This window comes from Pleurodeles waltl, chromosome 7, assembly GCF_031143425.1.
Source record: "Pleurodeles waltl isolate 20211129_DDA chromosome 7, aPleWal1.hap1.20221129, whole genome shotgun sequence".
In the NCBI taxonomy this organism is placed as follows: domain Eukaryota; kingdom Metazoa; phylum Chordata; class Amphibia; order Caudata; family Salamandridae; genus Pleurodeles; species Pleurodeles waltl.
The window spans coordinates 861,736,772-861,757,206 of record NC_090446.1 but is presented as its reverse complement, the minus strand read 5'-3'; positions in this window follow the sequence as shown (position 1 = coordinate 861,757,206).

Genomic DNA, 20,435 nt, shown 5'->3' with positions numbered 1-20,435 from the left:
ACCCACAGTGCAGATGATCTGCCCCAAGTGCGGATGTAAAGATACTACTCGTAACTTGCCTTTGTGATTACCAAAAAGTCGTAAACTTAGGCTTTTGGTCTAAACCTAGACCAAAAGTCTAAGTTTAAGTTTACCTTTGTGAATCAGCCCCAATATGTTTCAAAACAGAAAGCTCCCACGCAATCTTACGCAAGACTTAACAGTGGACAGACTCATGCAATGAGTCCAGGCTCCATGGGAGGGACAAATACCAGAAGAGGAAGGAAAGCATGCAGAAGCTTATGAATACAAAGCAAGCAAATGTATTTGACAATGAAGCCAAGCAATAGTAAGTAATGAGTGAGTGGGCTTTAAGTCCAGTAAAAGTTAACAATATATCTCGGAACAGACAGAGGTGGTCATTCTGACCTCGGCGGTAAAAGGCGCCTACCGCCGGTCAGAAATCCTCCATAATCCCGCCGCGGTCGCGGAAACCCGCCACGGTCATTCTGACCCGCAGAAGGCAAACCTCCGAAAATCCGACCGCCGCAACAGACCGCCAGACCAGCGGTCGGCGGAAAAGTGGAGGTGACAAAACCTCCACCGTCACGCCAACAGAAATACGCCCATGCCATTACGACCCACGAATCCACGCGGCGGTCATTCAAACGCGGTATTCCATTGGCGGGACACACCGCCGCGGTCAGAATACACACAAACGAACAAAACTCAGCCACATTGGACGATTTGAATCCCACACACCTGATACACATACACACACCACTCCCACACACACAATACAATATAAAACACCCACCCACATCACCCACAAACCCCTACGCTAAAAAATTCGTAAAGAAGGCAAGAGCGAGACACCAGCATCCAGAAAATAACAGCCACAGCCACTCAACACCATCACCCACACACTATCCACACACAAAACAACACACACCACCACACTCAACTCACTTAAATACACATACTCCACCCCACACATCATACACACCACCCCATGGCACCCCAAAGACAACCCCGCTTCACAGACGAAGAACTCAGGGTCATGGTGGAGGAAATCGTTCGGGTAGAGCCCCAGCTGTTCGGCACACAGATACAATACACCAGCATTGCCCGGAGGACGGAGCTATGGCAGAGGATTGTCGACAGGGTGAACGCAGTGGGACAGCACCCCAGAAATCGGGAAGACATCAGGAAGCGATGGAACGACCTACGGGGGAAGGTGCGTTCCATGGTATCCAGGCACAACATCGCCGTGCAGAAGACTGGCGGAGGACCCCCACCTCAACCCCCACAATTCACATCATGGGAGGAGGAAGTCTTGAACATCCTGCATCCTGACGGCCTCGCAGGAGTCGGCGGAGGAATGGATACTGGTAAGTTGAAGCTTCAATACTGCTTCCCCCCCACCTGCATGCCAAATCATACCCCAACCCTCACCCCCATCCTCGAACCCCACCCTCACCCCCACCCCCATCCTCACCCCCACCCTCACCCCCACCACCATCCTCACCCCCACCACCATCCTCACCCCCACCCCCAGCACACCTATTCCCCGCCAATGTCTCACCATCACAACCCACACATCCCAAAACCTAGGCCTGCATGCGTCCACTAAGCATGGACACCCATCACCAAAGCATGCCCAATGCATATACACATCCCCCCCACAAGCCACCCTCACCAAAGCCCCCACACACGAATGCCAGCACTTGGGGACACGAGAACCCATAGATACACCCATATGCCACTCATTGAAACTATAACCATACCTCTATACCCCTGCAGGACCCGACCGTCAACACACCGCGGCGGAGGGGCCAGAATTCTCCACACCCCCCACCCAAGAGGCCGTCAGCGATGACAGCAGCTCTGTCGACCTGGACACCGATGACCAGCCCGGACCATCGGGGACCTCTGGACAGTCGGTTCCCCTCACACAGGCCCAGGCCACTACAGACCCTAACCCCTCTGGGAACACCAGCACAGCTCCCACCCAGCGGGCCCATGCCTCTGTCTCCAGGGCGCGTCAATCTGCGGTGTGTCTACCACTACAGGGCACCCAGGATAACCCACCACCCCAACAACAACAGGGACCTGGGGGCAGTGGTAGTGGGCACACCGGCCAGGGGGCAGAGGCCCAGGGAAACAGGGGAACTCGGAGGGCAGCTGTGCGACAGGGGGGGGAGGAGAGGCCCAGGGAACCCACTCTCCACGAGGTCCTCACCACCATCATGGGAGCATACAACCGCTCCCAGGAGACGATGGCGACGGTACTGGCCCGGTTCCAGGAGATCCAGGCACTGCAGGAGGAACACTATCGGGGGTACAGGGAGGACATCAGAGCCATCAACACCACCCTGGTTACCATGGTAGGGCTGCTGCAGGACCTCGTCAACACCAGGGCGGACACTGAACAACACCCAAGGGCCCCTGCCACTAGCCTGGACCAAGAACAGCCAACCACCTCCGCCGGCGCTAGTGGACAGGAGGCCCCCGCACAGCAGCAGCCCACCAGACCCCCACCTCCTGCAGGAGAAGAACCACCCCGCAAGAGGGCCCTGAGATCTCGCAAGAAGACAGAGTAGGATGTCAAGACCCCCGCCAGCAATGGATACCACCTGATGTCATCCCACTGTCCCACATTGTCACCCTGTCCATCCTTGAACTGCCCATGCTCCATCTCTCCACAGGCCTCTGGACAATGCACCTGTGTGACTGTTACTCTGGACTCTGCCATGGACATTCCTTCACCATAGCCCCCACCCACTTGAAACCACCCATCCCATTTTGAGCACTTAAATAAACACCTATTTTGCACCAAAATATCTGGAGTCTGGCTGTGATTTCAATATATTGTAATTGACATGACAGTGCAAATATGTCCTTGTACATGGTGAAGTCAACAAACAGCTGCCACAAAGCTGTAGTCCATGGGGAAACGAAGCACAGGACTCGTAGTGGGGACCCCAGATCTGAAATAGGGAGGGAAAAGCCAAAACTCAGTCATCATACACTGGGGCAAATAGACAGGCAGCAGAGATGCAGGAGAGTAGTTCACATTTACTAAATTATCTTTGAAATGTTACCTGTGTCCTATTGGAAGTACTGTTCAATGATTCTGTCCCTGTTGTCTGTTTCAGCCCCGTCGTCTTCCTCCTCGTCACTCTCCTCAGGTTCCACCGCTGCCACAACACCACCGTCTCGACCATCCTCCTGCAGGAAAGGCACCTGGCGACGCAAAGCCAGGTTGTGAAGCATGCAGCAGGCCACGATGATGTGACACACCTTCTTAGGTGAGTACATTAGGGATCCACCTGTCATATGCAGGCACCTAAACCTGGCCTTTAGGAGGCCAAAGGTGCGTTCGATCACCCTCCTAGTACGCCCATGGGCCTCATTGTACCGTTCCTCTGCCCTGGTCCGGGGATTCCTTACTGGGGTCAGTAGCCACGACAGGTTGGGGTACCCAGAGTCCCCCACTAGCCATACACGGTGTCTCTGTAGCTGTTCCATCACGTAAGGGATGCTGCTATTCCTGAGGATGTAGGCGTCATGCACTGACCCTGGGAATTTGGCATTTACATGCGAGATGTACTGGTCAGCCAAACACACCACCTGGATGTTCATTGAATGGTAATTTTTTCTGTTCCTGTACACCTGCTCCCTGTCTCTTGGGGGAACCAAAGCCACATGGGTCCCATCAATGGCACCAATTACGTTGGGAATATGTCCAAGGGCGTAGAAATCACCCTTCACTGTAGCCAATTCGCCCACCTCAGGGAAAATGATGTAGCTCCTCACGGATTTGATCAGGGCAGACAACACTCTGGATAACACCTTTGAAAACATGGGCTGAGACATCCCAGAAGCAATTCCCACGGTTGTCTGAAATGACCCACTTGCCAAGAAGTGGAGTACTGACAGGACCTGCACCAGAGGGGGAATCCCTGTGGGTTGGCGGATGGGGGACATCAGGTCGGGCTCCAGCTGGGCACACAGTTCATGGATAGTGGCACGGTTAAGACGGTAGGTCAGGATAATGTGGCGTTCTTCCATTGTCGACAGGTCCACCAGCGGTCGGTACACGGGAGGATTCATCCGTCTCCTCGCCCAACCCAGCGGACGGTGCCTAGGAAGGACAACATGGAGCACACAGTCAAGCAACCCACAGGTACGTACTCACAGCTAGCACAGTAAACGATTCTCTATGCAGTGAATGGCGTGTCTGAGTGGCTATGCAAGGCCTAGGCCTGTGTGACGCTGTTGAAATTGAGCCATGTGGGCCCTGGAAATGGCGGCTGCCTGACCTGTGAAGTGTGACAATGGGATGTGAGGTCAATGCGCTGGCGTGGCACACCGCGGCGGGCGGCGGGCGAAGACCGCGGCGCCAAGCCGCATTGGTTAACATTGAAGCCTATGGGTTTCAGGAGCCAATGGCGAAGGGCGCCGGCGGTGGCGGGACGCACCGCCGCGGTACGCACCGCCGCGGACGTGACCGCCATTTTCTATCTACTTATCCACTTGCGACTTGAACTTTCACAGGAGAGGACCTATACTGCAAGTGTTGCTGTGACCTCGGTCTGGAAGGGACAATGGCTGCTGCACCTGGGGAAAGGGCCCCTGCCTTCACTGGAGAGGAGTTGGAGAAACTTGTGGATGGGGTCCTCCCCCAGTATGCGCTACTCTACGGTCCTCCAGACCAACAAGTGAGTTTAATTCTATCTGGATTTGGGGCCGCTGGCTTGGGGGCCTGGCGGGGAGGGGGGGCATGTTGGGCCTGGCGGGGGGCATGGCGGGGGGCCTGGCGGGGATGGGGGGCATGTTGGGCCTGGCGGGGGGCATGGCGGGGGTCTGGCGGGGATGGGGGGCATGTTGGGCCTGGCGGGGGGCCTGGCGGGGGGCCTGGCGGGGATGGGGGGCATGTTGGGCCTGGCGGGGGGCCTGGCGGGGGGCCTGGCGGGGATGGGGGGCATGTTGGGCCTGGCGGGGGGCATGGCGGGGGGCCTGGCGGGGATGGGGGGCATGTTGGGCCTGGCGGGGGGCATGGCGGGGGGCCTGGCGGGGATGGGGGGCATGTTGGGCCTGGCGGGGGGCCTGGCGGGGGGCCTGGCGGGGATGGGGGGCATGTTGGGCCTGGCGGGGGCATGGCGGGGGGCCTGGCGGGGATGGGGGGCATGTTGGGCCACTGGCAAGGAAAATGCTGACAAACTTGAAAGTGGTATTTCTCCCTCCCTGTACGTGTCACATAGGTCCGCGCCCATGAGAAGATCGGGATTTGGCGTGCCATCGCCAAGGAAGTCCGGACCCTGGGGGTCCACCATCGACGGGGCACCCACTGCCGCAAGAGGTGGGAGGACATCCGCCGCGGGACCAAGAAGACCGCCGAGTCTCTGCTGGGGATGGCCTCCCAACGTAGGCGGGGTGCCTGCCGTCAACTGAGCCCCCTGATGTTCCGGATCCTGGCGGTGGCCTGCCCTGATTTGGATGGGCGCGTGAGGGCAGCACAGCAGACACAAGGGGGTGAGTACAAGCATTATCTACTCTGTTGTCGCTCAGTGGAGGTGTCTGGGTGGGGGAGGAGGGCTGGGGGTCCCCCTAGGCCAGGGCGATATCTGTAGGCTGGGCACCCCCGTAAGCCCCTGTGTCCCCAGCCACCACCCTCAGTAGTTTGTCAGTACAGCCATCCCTGGGCCGTGTCATCCATGGGTGCAGTTGTCAACTCTAGGCGTGTAGGGCATGTTCCACGGAATGCGTAGCGGACCCCAAGTGCGCAACTTAGTGCAGGGGGCATCTGTGTCTGTCATGTCCGCTAACTGTACCGGAGATCCATGTAATCAATATCCCTTTATTTCTCTCTCCCCCCCCCTTTTTGTTTGTCTTTCTGTGCTTGTGTGCATCAGCATCATCAGGCGGAGGAGAAGTGGCATCGGGGCAGGAGGGAGCTGCATCTCACATGGCCCAGGAGGGCCATGCCACAGAGTCAGACTGGACCAGTGAGACGGAGGGCGAGGGGAGCTCCACGACGGGGACGACTGGACCCTGCAGCGACACGGACACGTCCTCGGAAGGGGGCTCCCTTGCGGGGGTGGCACCATCCGTGCCCCCCGCCATTACAGGTACAGCCGCCACCCAGCGCACCATCACCGCCCTCCCAGCAGCCCCTCAGCATTCGCCCCGTACCCGCTCTGCCAGGAAGCCGGGCATCTCCTTCGCCCCAGGCACCTCAGGCCCTGCCCCTGTTACCCCCGCTGCCCTCAGTGAGGAGGTCATTGACCTCCTCCGAACGCTCATTGTTGGGCAGACTACCCTTTTGAATGCCATCCAGGGGGTGGAGAGGGAGGTTCATCGCAGCAATGCGTACCTGGAGGGCATTCATTCGGGTCAGGCTGCCCATCAGCGATCGTTCCAGGCTCTGGCCTCAGCACTGACGGCAGCCATTGTCCCTGTCTCCTGCCTGCCTCTACTAACTCCCTCCTCCCAGTCTCCTGTTCCTCTGCCTGTCCCACCCACACCATCAGACCAGCCTGCACACACCTCAACACCCAAGAGAAGCTCATCCAAACATAAGCACCACAGATCACGCAGACATTCACACACGCAACATTCCGATGCAGACATGCCAACAGTCACTACCACCTCTGTGACCCCCACCTCCTCGTCTCCCTCCTCCCTCCCTGTGACGTCTACACTCACACCTCCATTCACCTCACCATCAGCCAGTGTTTCCATCACCAGCACACCCTCCACTCCAGTCCGCACACGTGCAGTCACCACCCCCACTGCCATTTACACGTCCCCTGTGTCCTCTCCCACTGTGTCTGTCACCCCCTCTTCCACACCACACAAACGCAGCCACCCACCCACCCAACAGCCATCCACCTCACGACAGCCTATCCCTCCTGCACCTGCACCCAAAGACAGCAAACGTGACTCACCTACAACCACATCCTCTCCCTCCACTCCCATTCCCACTGTACCTCCCACTCTCCATTGTCCCAAGAAGCTCTTCCTCGCCACTACTAACTTCTTTCCTGACCCTGAGCCCCCCCCCTCCTTCTCGTCGGGGTAAGAAGAGCACCTCAGCCACCACCAGCCCTGCAGCCCCCTTGACAAGGGTGCAGGGGTATTGGAGCCCGCCAGCCCGCATGTCTGGATCTTCGCCCAGCAGCAAGGGGACAGCCAGCCCACCCCCTGGGAAGAGGAGCAGAAGGCGGAAGGGGCGCCGCAGGAGCCCGCCTTCTACATTCCCCCCGGACACCACCCAGAGACAGTCACCAGCCACAGCTCCAAAGGGAGGAAAGGGCCACAGGCCCACGACTAAGGAGGGCAAGGGCAGCAAGTCGGAGAGGTCAGGCAGCAGGCCTGCTGCCCAGGAGGAGCCCACAACCCCCATAGCCGCTGCCCCGGGAGGAACCGGCACAGCTGCCCCGGGAGAGCCCACCACCCCCATAGCCGCTGCCCAGGGAGGACCCAGCCCAGCTGGCCAGGAGGGCCCCACCACCCACAGCCCAGGTGGGCATTGAAGGAGCACCATCCCCGCTGCCCAGGAGGGCACCACCAGGCAATGAACAGTTGGCCATAGACCGGCCGCCGTCTCCAGAACCGCTGAACTGGGCCCTGCCGTCTCAAGCACCGCTCCGCTGGGCCCCGCCGTCTCAAGCACCGCTCCGCTGGGCCCCGCCGTCTCAAGAACCGCTGAACTGGGCCCTTCAAGGCAAGGAGCGCTGAACTGGGCCCCGCCGTCTCAAGCACCGCTCCGCTGGGCCCCGCCGTCTCAAGAACCGCTGAACTGGGCCCCGCCGTCTCAAGAACCGCTGAACTGGGCCCCGCCGTCTCAAGCACCACTCTGCTGGGCCCCGCCGTCTCAAGAACCGCTGAACTGGGCCCTTCAAGGCAAGGAGCGCTGAACTGGGCCCCGCCGTCTCAAGCACCGCTCCGCTGGGCCCCGCCGTCTCAAGAACCGCTGAACTGGGCCCCGCCGTCTCATGAACCGCTGAACTGGGCCCCGCCGTCTCAAGAACCGCTGAACTGGGCCCCGCCGTCTCAAGAACCGCTGAACTGGGCCCTTCAAGGCAAGGAGCGCTGAACTGGGCCCCGCCGTCTCAAGCACCGCTCCGCTGGGCCCCGCCGTCTCAAGAACCGCTGAACTGGGCCCGCCGTCTCAAGAACCGCTGAACTGGGCCCTTCAAGGCAAGGAGCACTGAACTGGGCCCCGCCGTCTCAAGAACCGCTGAACTTGGCCCTTTAAGGCAACGAGCGCTGAACTGGGCCCCGCCGTCTCAAGCACCGCTCCGCTGGGCCCCGCCGTCTCAAGCACCGCTCCGCTGGGCCCCGCCGTCTCAAGAACCGCTGAACTGGGCCCTTCAAGGCAAGGAGCGCTGAACTGGGCCCCGCCGTCTCAAGCACCGCTCCGCTGGGCCCGCCGTCTCAAGAACCGCTGAACTGGGCCCCGCCGTCTCAAGAACCGCTGAACTGGGCCCCGCCGTCTCAAGCACCGCTCTGCTGGGCCCTGCCGTCTCAAGAACCGCTGAACTGGGCCCTTCAAGGCAAGGAGCGCTGAACTGGGCCCCGCCGTCTCAAGCACCGCTCCGCTGGGCCCCGCCGTCTCAAGAACCGCTGAACTGGGCCCCGCCGTCTCAAGAACCGCTGAACTGGGCCCCGCCGTCTCAAGAACCGCTGAACTGGGCCCTTCAAGGCAAGGAGCGCTGAACTGGGCCCCGCCGTCTCAAGCACCGCTCCGCTGGGCCCCGCCGTCTCAAGAACCGCTGAACTGGGCCCGCCGTCTCAAGAACCGCTGAACTGGGCCCTTCAAGGCAAGGAGCGCTGAACTGGGCCCCGCCGTCTCAAGAACCGCTGAACTGGGCCCTTCAAGGCAAGGAGCGCTGAACTGGGCCCCGCCGTCTCAAGCACCGCTCCGCTGGGCCCCGCCGTCTCAAGAACCGCTGAACTGGGCCCCGCCGTCTCAAGAACCGCTGAACTGGGCCCTTCAAGGCAAGGAGCGCTGAACTGGGCCCCGCCGTCTCAAGCACCGCTCCGCTGGGCCCCGCCGTCTCAAGAACCGCTGAACTGGGCCCCGCCGTCTCAAGAACCGCTGAACTGGGCCCTTCAAGGCAAGGAGCGCTGAACTGGGCCCCGCAGTCTCAAGCACCGCTCTGCTGGGCCCCGCCGTCTCAAGAACCGCTGAACTGGGCCCCGCCGTCTCAAGAACCGCTGAACTGGGCCCTTCAAGGCAAGGAGCGCTGAACTGGGCCCCGCCGTCTCAAGCACCGCTCCGCTGGGCCCCGCCGTCTCAAGAACCGCTGAACTGGGCCCTTCAAGGCAAGAACCGCTGGCCCTTTGGCAGACGTGGCAGGGCAGGATCTATCTCGGGCAGGGCTGCAGGATGTCCTCTGGCCAACTTGCCTCCTCCAGTGGCAGTGGGGTCTGTTATGGACTGTATGGACTGTGGCTTTGCTCTCCCCAGGATGGCCCAGTGGGCAGGCCACCCACTGTATGGACTGTGGCTTTGCTCTCCCCAGGATGGCCCAGTGGGCAGGCCACCCACTGTATGGACTGTATGGACTGTGGCTTTGCTCTCCCCAGGATGGCCCAGTGGGCAGGCCACCCACTGTATGGACTGTATGGACTGTGGCTTTGCTCTCCCCAGGATGGCCCAGTGGGCAGGCCACCCACTGTATGGACTGTATGGACTGTGGCTTTGCTCTCCCCAGGATGGCCCAGTGGGCAGGCCACCCACTGTATGGACTGTATGGACTGTGGCTTTGCTCTCCCCAGGATGGCCCAGTGGGCAGGCCACCCACTGTATGGACTGTTTGGACTGTGGCTTTGCTCTCCCCAGGATGGCCCAGTGGGCAGGCCACCCACTGTATGGACTGTTTGGACTGTGGCTTTGCTCTCCCCAGGATGGCCCAGTGGTCATGGAGTCCCCTCGTGGATCTGGCGTCGTGTACTTAAGTGGCTGAGGTGCCCCCCCTTCCCTTCCCCCTGAGGTGCCTGTCCTATTTTCTTTCTGATGCCCCTGCAGTGTTCTCTCCGTGGAGTTCTTGTCGTGGGACTGGGCCTTGCCCCTTTGCACAGGACCCCTGTGATCCACAGACAGTGGTTGGACTACATTTAGTAGCTGTATATATTGTGTACATAGTTTATTTATTTATTGGGATTACTGGTGTCCATATTTCAATATATCTGCCCGTTTATGATCTCGTCTTTTGGTCTTTGCATTATTTCGGTGGGGGGTGGTTTGTGGGTTGTGACAGTGATCTGTGGGAATGCATTGATGTGTGTGTTGTAGTGGGTGTGGGTGGGTGGGTGTGTGCCGGTAATCTTTTCCCTCCCCTGTGTCGTAGGTGCAGTACTCACCGATGTCTTCCACGCCGCCGGGCGTGCTCCTGGTATATGAGCAGGTATAGGAGTGCGGGGATGACCTGCAACTCTGGTTCCATACTGCCGGAATCTCGCGTGGAGTGCGTAGAGGTGAGCGTTTTCCCGTTCGTAGTCTGTTTCCGCCGTGTTCTTATCGGCGGTGCTCCCGCCCCGGAAAAGGTGGCAGATTGGTGGGTCGTAATAGGGTGGGCGGTACATTGTCTGCCGCCTGGCTGTTGGCGGGAACCGCCGCGCTGTTTGTTTGTACCGCCGTGGCGGGCGGAGTGTTAAGTTGGCAGGCTGTGTTGGCGGTTCCCGCCAGGGTCAGAATTGCATATTTTAGACCGCCGGCCTGTTGGCGGCTTGGCCGCCGCTTTATCACCGACCGCCAGGGTCAGAATGAGGGCCAGAGCCTGCTCTGTCTTACATGAAAACTAAATAGAATGTGTTTGGTATAATGGGAGCATCATATTTGTCCATATTATTTTTGGACTGTCCAGGCTAATCCGGAAAAAGTCCTTCCATTGAACGGTGCAGTGGGATGTTTTTAAAGGGAATATCAGTTGGCCATTTTTGTAATATAGCCCTCTGAACCCATAGTTTATATACCTTACAGACTCCTCCTCTCTGAGACTGCAAACCTCAAAATATATTGCCTTTCCAAAGAGTTGAATACTAAGGCCTATATTTATATTTTTTTGCGCCGCATTTGCGTCATTTTTTGATGCAAAAACGGCCCAAACTTACAAAATACAATTATATTTAGTAAGTTTGCGTCGCTTCTGCGTCAAAAAATGACGCAAATGCGGCGCAAAAATAGTATAAATATGGGCCTAAGTAGCTACACTAGCTTGACTCATTCAAAGCTGTGAACCCAACCCCCGTACAGGGTGCTCCAAAATAGTAATGGGCGTATGTCGGTGCAATTAAATAAAATCTTGTGGGAACCATATACATGGATGGCAGCCCAGACAAAATCTTAATCGGTTAGTACACCTCTGTGGCTTGTGCTCTCATTTTTCCCGCTAAGAAGGAGACTGTACGTATGGCCTATAGACAAGACCCAACAGGGTTAAAAAAAAAACAGAGCATTCATTAATTGTGGCTGCTTCTGGTCCTCCTTATACATGTCCCAAGTGCGCAGCTTTATAGAAAATGTCATCTGAATCGGGCTTCCAGCTTTGATTGATTGTATCTATGCTAGAGATAATTGTAAAACGGTTTTACTGCGAACACCACAAATACCACCCTACCTTTTTACTATGCACTTTCTTGGCCTTGCTTCTGTATTTTGTTAGTGGCATTTTCAGAAGCACCATATTGCCATTTATTGATACATCAGGATGTTTTTCCTTTATTTATTGGTTATGTGTATTTTCTCGAGGATTGAGGGCTTGCGAATTCCACCTCACTTTTGCGGTAAATATCGCCTTGAAATTAAAATGGGCAGTACCACGTTACAAACAATTTTTCTAAGCTGTCAGACATACATAATTGCAGCAGCTTTGGGAATTTCATGTTTCTTTAAACGTTTCATCAAACATTGAGCCCCTCGTGGTGACGACATTGACCTTTCTTCTCCATAAGAGGCAGCGCTATGTTTGGACTAAATCATCGCAGAAAACAGTTCTGTCATTAATAATGAAGTTCACCTGTGCCCTAGTACTGAAGCATTGCAGCCCATACTACCAACTAATCGCGGAAGCTGACAACTTAATCAACAGTTTTGGCTTTACTCCTTCCAGGAGTTAACCACATACATCAAAGAACCACCCTACTGCATGGATAGCACGGAAACTGAACATGGCACTGTATTTGAAAAACAATAGGCACGTGTTTTTTTATTTGAGGCAATATCTCAATGGGAAGGGCACTCTCTGTCTTCATAATGTACTACTGGTATCTTGGAATCTTTAAAATAGCAAGCACAAGTAATCATTGCAGGCAGGTTGAATCATTCTGTGTCCTGGTGAACTTTTTTGATGGCCCCAAGTCCAGCAGCGTGCCGACGGTGCTGCCTCCATGCACTTGGCTTCTCGAAAGCCTACCAGCTTAAGAGACTCCTGCTAGCTTGACTGGCATCATTCTTCTGTAACTATTCCAGCAGATATTGTAGGAACGCTATCAGCAAACATATGATGTCATATCATGCAGGTTTCTCTGTATTTTTAGGTTTTGCCTGATACAGCACACTCTCTGCTGGTGAAATCTTTTCTAAACAAAACAAAAAAAACTGAAAACGTCATGACTTACCATTAGATGGTTTCAACATCATTCTTGTTTCCTTGCTTCTTATTGGTTAGCCTCTCCTGCTCGCCTCCGGTGTCCACCAGGTGCTTCCAGTGTTTGTCCCTACTGTGGAGAAGGAACCAACTACAGCTTCCTGTGTGCAGTCAGTGCCCTTCCGAAGGCTGTGTGCTCCTCTGGGCAGGGGCAGCTGCTGTTCGAGGGCTAAGGGGCTGCGCCCCTAGCCTTTTCTGGCCTCTCTAGTGAAGCATATATTTAATTACATGATGAAAGTAAAACATTTTCTGCACAAGATTTTCCAGTGGAAGTTGTGCACTTTGAAAAGCCCCACTGTGCTTGCATCAGTATGTGGCTGAAAGCTGCACAGTAGGGCTGACAGGGCTTGCCCACGCAAAGCCCTTACGTTTCAGAACGCAGTGACATCCCTGGCTTATCTCCTCCTCCACGCTCCAGGCTGATAGTAAACAGCCTGGAGCGTTTTTTGTTCCGCTCGGGTTTCTGAAATCTTCACGTCATATATTCTGATCTGATATTATTATCCACCCTTTCCAATTTACTCAAATGTTGGGGTGTGATCAGCAGGGTCTACGTACCAGAGGTCACATTTTATTAAAAGAATGTGACATTGCGCAAAGAAAATCCCCTTTTCCTGCATTTCAAGCAGTCTGTGGCAGAGAAATGGTATAAATACAATAAATAACTCCATCCAGGGCTCTCTGGGAGACAGGAGTGTGACCTGAAGACCTCAAGTCATAAATATGCCAAAGACAACCCTGCACACAAGTAAGTTGGAGCTCTATCTTTTTTACAGACAAGAAGAAAAAAATCTGTTCTCTCAGCTCTCCTCTGCCTTCACTGCCTCTGTAGGTGATTTTGTCTCTCAAAGGCAGTAATGGTTCCAGTAATTTATCATGGCTAGTTATATCATGTCATTAGTCTGCAGAAGAAATAAAACGAGCATGTCATATTAAACATGTAATCTGCAGTTCAAATAAACGTGTACCTTTTATCACTGAAACTGCTGGATACTGGATGGGTGAGGCAATGTGTGTTTGTTTGAATAAGTGTTTGCAGGGCTTGACTGAGTGGCTGAGAAAATGTGGGTGTCTGTGTATAAGAGTTGTGTGAATGGCAGTGGATGACAATGGGGATGAGTAAATGGGTAGGTGACCGAAGGCAGTGGGTGAGTAGGTGAATGGAAATACGTGGGTAGTGAGGCTCACTCACAAGGAGCAATTCCGTCTTGTATTTGTGCCCCACCACTGCTTTCAGTCACCAGCCACCACTGCCTCTGGGTTCTTTTTTTTAAACCCCTCCCTCTCTGTTGGTGATCACCTCCCACGCCTCTCTCTTGTTGCTTGCTCCCCTGTGATTTTTTAAGCACATTACACAGCTCGGGCTGGTGTGCAATATTGCTTAAAAAACAGTATGACGATGTTGAGCTGCGTGCATCATAGTGCTTTTTTCTGTGCAACGTCTAAACAACATTGACATAGCAAATAGATCTTGCATAATGTGAAACCTGTTTGCTTTGCCAGTGCTTGTTTTGTATTACCGAAACAAACCTCCAGAGAGGGTGGTAGGGTTTTGATATTGTTTCCGAAGTACAAAAACGGGCACAATGTTTTTTCTCTATGTGTGGGGACCAGTTATGCTATGCTTTTGTGCTTGGATACGGTATGCTTGAACTGATGGACAAGGAAAGAAAACATTTGTCAGAAAGCCCGCTCTTAACAGGACAGTCTTAAGACACATTTTCTAGTAACCCGAGGTCGATGGGTTGCTTGCCAAAGGTTTCTAATGGGACAGCCAGCACAGATAAGAAAGCTGGCGGGGCAGTTAACTGATTCCATTGTTTCTTTGCCCTTCTGCCATACTCTAAATGACCTCCTGAGACTAACACAGTCCTTGGATAGTGTAATGGATTTAGAGATACACAAAATATATTGGCCTGCTAGTGCGTCTCTGCTGTCAGTCATCTTTAGCAATCTCTGTAAATCATGGGTGCAACTGGTTACTCCAGGGTGCAATTCCTTAGCTCACTCTCTCAGTTTTTGATGCATTATACTAGCTGCGTTTGATGAAACTGTATTTTCTGGATGTGTTTTTTCGTGTTTGCAGGTTAATGTCTGAAAGTGCCCTAAAACTCCTAAAAGGCAGCATTTTGGAGCCACTGGACTCTTCTAAATATGGAAAAGTGCAAGCATCAAAGTTGTTTCTTTAACTGTGAGTAGAATGAATGTGAGTTGAATGAATGCCTAGGAATATGTGTCCCACTTGCCCCCTATTTTCTCCTTTAAAAGATGGTCTCCTGAAGTGCCTTTGAGCTGCACCCATAGAAAGATGCCTGGGATTCGTTTATCAATATGTTTTAACATAGTATTGAATATACCTCAAGGACAGTGGTTAAGAGAGCACAACTGAGTCCGCTGGGGTAAAATATTTCCGACCTAGACCCAGGGGATGCAACTAGACCTGGACTTTGGGGGGAAGGGGGCTAGCACATCAAGCTGCAATTTTGGGGCTACCAGTTCACACAAAGCGGGAAGAGACATTCTCAGTCAGTAAAAGAACACACATTGCCAATATGTCTGCCTCTAATGTACTAACACATGCAAACAACATTCATGAATGACTGTATTTTCATGCATGGACACCTTAAAGCCAATTCTAATGGCTTTGCTAATAATATCCATTCAGACACTTGGGGGCATTTTTACAAGCCTGTACTGTGTCAGGGAAAGGGCAGGAATGTGCCGTAGTTAAGGTAATATGGTGCATTCCTGCCTTTTCCCTTGTACTGACACCCTATTGGCGGCTTAGTGCCAATGCAGCACCCTGGCACCCTGGTGCCAGGGTGCCTCAGTTACATGCAGGATTGTCTTTGTGCAGGAAGGGGCACCTTCCTGCACAAAAGCAATCCCCTGAGGCATTTTTCTCATAGAAAGAGGAACAATAAAGACATTTCTCCTCAATACGCCTCACCTGGGAAGGCATATGTTTTTGGCACACTCCCAAGTCTACCACGTCTTGTAAATCTGGGAATGTGTCAACATTCGTGGATGTTGCATGCGAACACCCATGCAACACCCATGGAAATGCCTCCCTTTTGCACAGTAATCCAATGCAGCGATTTGTGCTGAGTTGCATTACTCAAGATTTTTGATGCTACGCAGGGTCACACAAGGTGGCCTCGCATGGCTTAATAAATCTTATTTTTCAGATGTGTCGCTCTTGCACCACAATGCATGGTGAGACAGTGTTGCAAAGGGGCTTGTAAATATGCCCCTAAGCACTGTTGCAGTTTCAAGGCTATCAACCAAACCTGAGCGTATCAGATGTCTGCAAGATGATTTGTACCAAGTGAATCTTGTACCTGTGTGCATGTCCAACACACAGAAAATAAATCATTATAGTAAAGGTGTCTTTTCTTACTAAAAACATCATCAGACACATAAGAAATGCTTTATAGAACAAAAAGATGTTTGAGAGGGATCCCCAGATAAACACACAAAAGTGCTCCCTCAGACATCGAGAAGGAGAATATATGAACCCTTTTAAAGGTGTGGCACATATACTGGGATAAATAAAATGATATAGAGCTTCTATGTGAATGTTACACAATGACGGGGGTTCACAAAGAGCCCAAAAGGAAAAGAAATTCACAGAAAACAATAAGTAGGATAACTTCACAATGCAAAAACAGGTGTGAGTTTAGATAGTTATAATACAGACTTAACCGGGGAGAAACAGAGTGTTGAATATTATAGGTAGTGATGGATATGAAGCAAGACTGCATTTACCAATGGGAACCCAAATCTTTGAATTACATTCAGCTATACAGAATTTCAACATCATCATAGATTAAGTGATTTGCTCAGAACTGCACAATTTTCAGTTATGATCCAAGCTGGATTCAAAGATAGGCTCCCAGGTTGTCTTACAGTAGTCGCACCTTAATTACATTTCTGATTTTTGTCTGACGTTTAAGGTTCATGTTTGTCTGTATGCATACACCCTATGAGTTGAAGTGTAACATGGTGGTATTTAACATAAATATTTATGTATTTCTCAATGACATAATGATTTATTAATAGGGATGTGTCTCCAGTATACCCATCAGAATGGAATAGAGATTGTGGTCCAGATGATGAGTACATCTCTTTTATGTTACTTTGGTATTATTATAAAATAGTATACAAAGGGTTGATTAATATTTTTTTTACAGTCTTTGGACCTCCAAGGCTTTCTTGACATGGCTATGCGCTGCTGTGACACAAAAGTTCAAATATTGCAAATTACAACTAGTAAAGCCAGTTTCTATTTGTGAGCTGCAGATTAAATATCTTTAAAAAATAAAGACACATGCTTAGCTGTGCGTGCACTCACTCACATTATCTTTTTGTCTGAATGAAAGAGGGTTGGATAAAATGCCAAAATATAAATGTGCGCATGCTGCACCAGAAATGCATTATGGTAAGTAATGTTGTCAGCCAAATTTATGAAGGGGTTGAAGCTGTGCATCTACAGCACAAAACACTGCTGCAGGATTAGATTGGAGATTTGAGGATAACCGGAGGGAGGAATGGGGATAAACTATGTACGCCGGAAGGTGCTCTCACAGACTTTATTCTTCACACATCCATGCACTCCATTTAGAGTTTGCCTGCTCTCACCAATCCTGGAGATGTGGTGGCAGAAGGACTGAAATCTGGATCGCCAGTGCTTGACACTGTTCATAATGGCCTGAAGATGGAGGGGGCTGGTATGATTTATATCCATTGACTGCAGTATTCAGAGTGTCAGCAGAAGGAATCACCCAAATATGTGAAAGGTTAATGCTTGATGCCTCGTGTGAAAGAGTTTCAAAAGTAATTATGCCACCTTCTACAGTTCTAAAACATGGCTGACAAGTGACTGTGTTGTGTGAAACAAATTCACCACCGCCTAGTGCTTAGTTTGCGAAAAAACAATTTAAGTAGTGTTATCCAGATTGTTTCTTTGTACCTGAAACATACACCACCAGTAGGGGTATTGCCATTTTCTGCCTGTTGTCAGTGAGTTTGACTGTGTTCACTGGGATCCTGCTAACCAGGACCCCGGTGATTATGCTCTCTCCCTTCCAACTTGTTTTTTACACCCCACATTTGGCATACTGGTGCCCCCATGTAAATCCCTAGTATTTAGTACCTAGGTACCCAGGGCATTGGGGCACCAGGGGACCCCATAGGCTGCAGCACGTATTATGCCACCCATGGGGAGGTCATACAAACCTTTCTGCAGCCCTGCCATTGCAGCCTGCGTGAAAGGGTGCATGCACCCTTTCACTACAGGTCACTGCACCAAGTCACTATAAGTCACCCCTACGGCAGGCCCTCCTAGCCGAGAGGGCAGGATGCAAGTACCTGTGTGTGAGGGCACCCCTTCACTAGCAGAGGTGCCCCCACAAACTCTTGCTTCATTTTCCTAGACTTCGTGTGTGCGGGGACGCCATTTTATGTGTGTACTGGACATAGGTCACTACCTATATCCTGCTACATAATGGTAACTCCGAACCTAGGCATGTTTGGTATCAAACATGTCAGAATTATACCCCAATATGTTGCCAGTATTGAAAGTATGATTCCATGCACTCTGGGGGCTCCTTCGAGGGCCCCAGCATTGCTACCACCAGTCTTCCAGGGTTTTTGGGGCAGCCCAAGCTGCTGCCACCCCTCAGACAGGTTGATATGATCAAGCCCAGGAAGGCAGAGCAAAGGATTTCCTTTGTGAGAGGGAGGTAACACCCTCTCCATCTGGAAATAGGTGCGACTGGCTTGGGAGGGGTAGCCTCCCAAAGCCACTAGTATGCTCTGAAGGGCACATTTGGTGCCCTCTGTGCATCAACCAGTCCACACTGGTTCAGGGACCCCCAGTCCCTGCTCTGGTGCGAAACTGGACAATGGAAAGGGGATTGACCACTCCCCTGTTCAACACCACCCCAGGAGTGGTGTTCAGAGCTCCTCCAGAGGGCCCCTGGGTGCTGCCATCTTGAATCCAAGATTGGCTGGGACCTCTGGGAGCATCTGAGTGACCAAGCCAGGCAGGTGACATCAGAGCCCCCTCCTGATAGGTGCTTCCCTGGTTAGGTGACCAACCCCGCTTTCAGGGCTATTTAGGGTTTCTATCTTGGGTGGGTCCTCAGATTCGATGTGCAAGACTGCAGCAGGACTCCTCTGGAATGTTTACTTCGACTTCTGGCCACTGGAACTGCAACTGGACTTCACAGGAACCTACAATCTGCAGCTATAGAGACAACTCTGCTCTTCAACATTGTTTTTCTGGCTCTTTCCAGCAACTGCAACATTTCCCCGGCTGTGCATCCTCTGAGGTTGGCAAGTCTCCAGTCTGCACCAAGAAGCAAGAAGGGATCTCCCTTGGAGTGAAGGAGTCACTCACCTGCATCCGCAGGCAACTACTGCAATGATGGCTGGCAGCGTGGATCTCCTCTCATCTGAGGTGTGTGGATCTTGCATCACGGGTGGTAATCCAGAGTAGTCCTCTTGGTCCTCCCTGCCAGCTGTCCAACGTTGGTGAAGGTTAGCCCTGCATCACGGGTGGTAATCCGGAGTAGTCCTCTTGGTCCTCCCTGCCAGCTGTCTAACTTTGGTGGAAGTTAGCCCTTGCCTTCCCACGCAGGAAGGTACCCCCTTGCACTGCATCTCTTGCAGTTTCCGAAGCTTGTTTGCATCTCCTCCAAGGGATCTTCAGGCGACGTGTAGCTCCAGCCCCCAGCACTCCTTCCTGCGACATACAGCCTTCTGCGTGGTTCTCCTGTGGCGTGGGATCCCTTTCTGTAGTGCTGCATGGGCTCCTTCTGCAACTTCTGTGTCCCCGTCCTGTGGGACTCCTGTGGGCACTACCTCTGCTCCTTTGGGCTCTCTCTGTTGCTTAGGGCCCATTCTGACTCCCCCTCCTGGGTTGGGTCCTCCTGGGCATTGCTGGTCCCCAGCAGCTCCACTTTTCCACTAACCGCAAATTTGCCTTTGCCAAGGCTTGTTTGAGGGATTCCTGCACCGGCACCCATCTGCAATCTTCATTCGAGCGTAGGACATCTTCTGCATCCCTCAGGATCTCTTCTCCAGCTCCAAGGCTGCACTGCTGACCTGATCTTCATCACAGTCTAACTCCTGGAAGTACAGCTGGGTGGGTTTTAGCTCCTACTCCTCCTGGACTCCACTGTGACTCTTGGACTTGGTCCCCTCTCTCCACAGGTCTTTATCTCCAGGAATCCACTGCTGGTTTCTTGCAGTCTTGTCTGGGTGTCTTCTTTTCTTCTCTTTCTTCCTTTTGGGTGGTTTGGGGAAATTCTTGTAATTTACTCCTGCTTTCCTTTTCGGTGGGGGGTACTGTGTTACTTACCTCTGTGGTTTCCTAGTACTCCCAGCTCCCCTCTACACATTCCACTTACCTAGGTGAGGGTTCTTTGTTTGCATTCGACTTTTTAAGTATATGGTTTGGGCCCTCCATAGGGTCACTATTGTCTAACTGCATTTGCACTGTTTTCTAACCTTTTCTATGCCTATTGTTGTTAACTAGTGTATATAATCAGTGTACTACTTACCTCCTATGGGACGGTTGCCCTTCTAGTACTTTGTGGTATTGTGTGACCAAAAATAAAGCACCTTTATTTTTGTACAACTGAGTGTTTTCTTTCATGTGTGTAAGTGCTGTGTGACTATAGTGGTTTTGCATGAGCTTTGCATATCTCGTAGATAAGCCTTGACTGCTCACCCACAGCTAGCTCTACAGAGCGTGGCTTCTGGACAATGCCTACACTTCACGAAGAA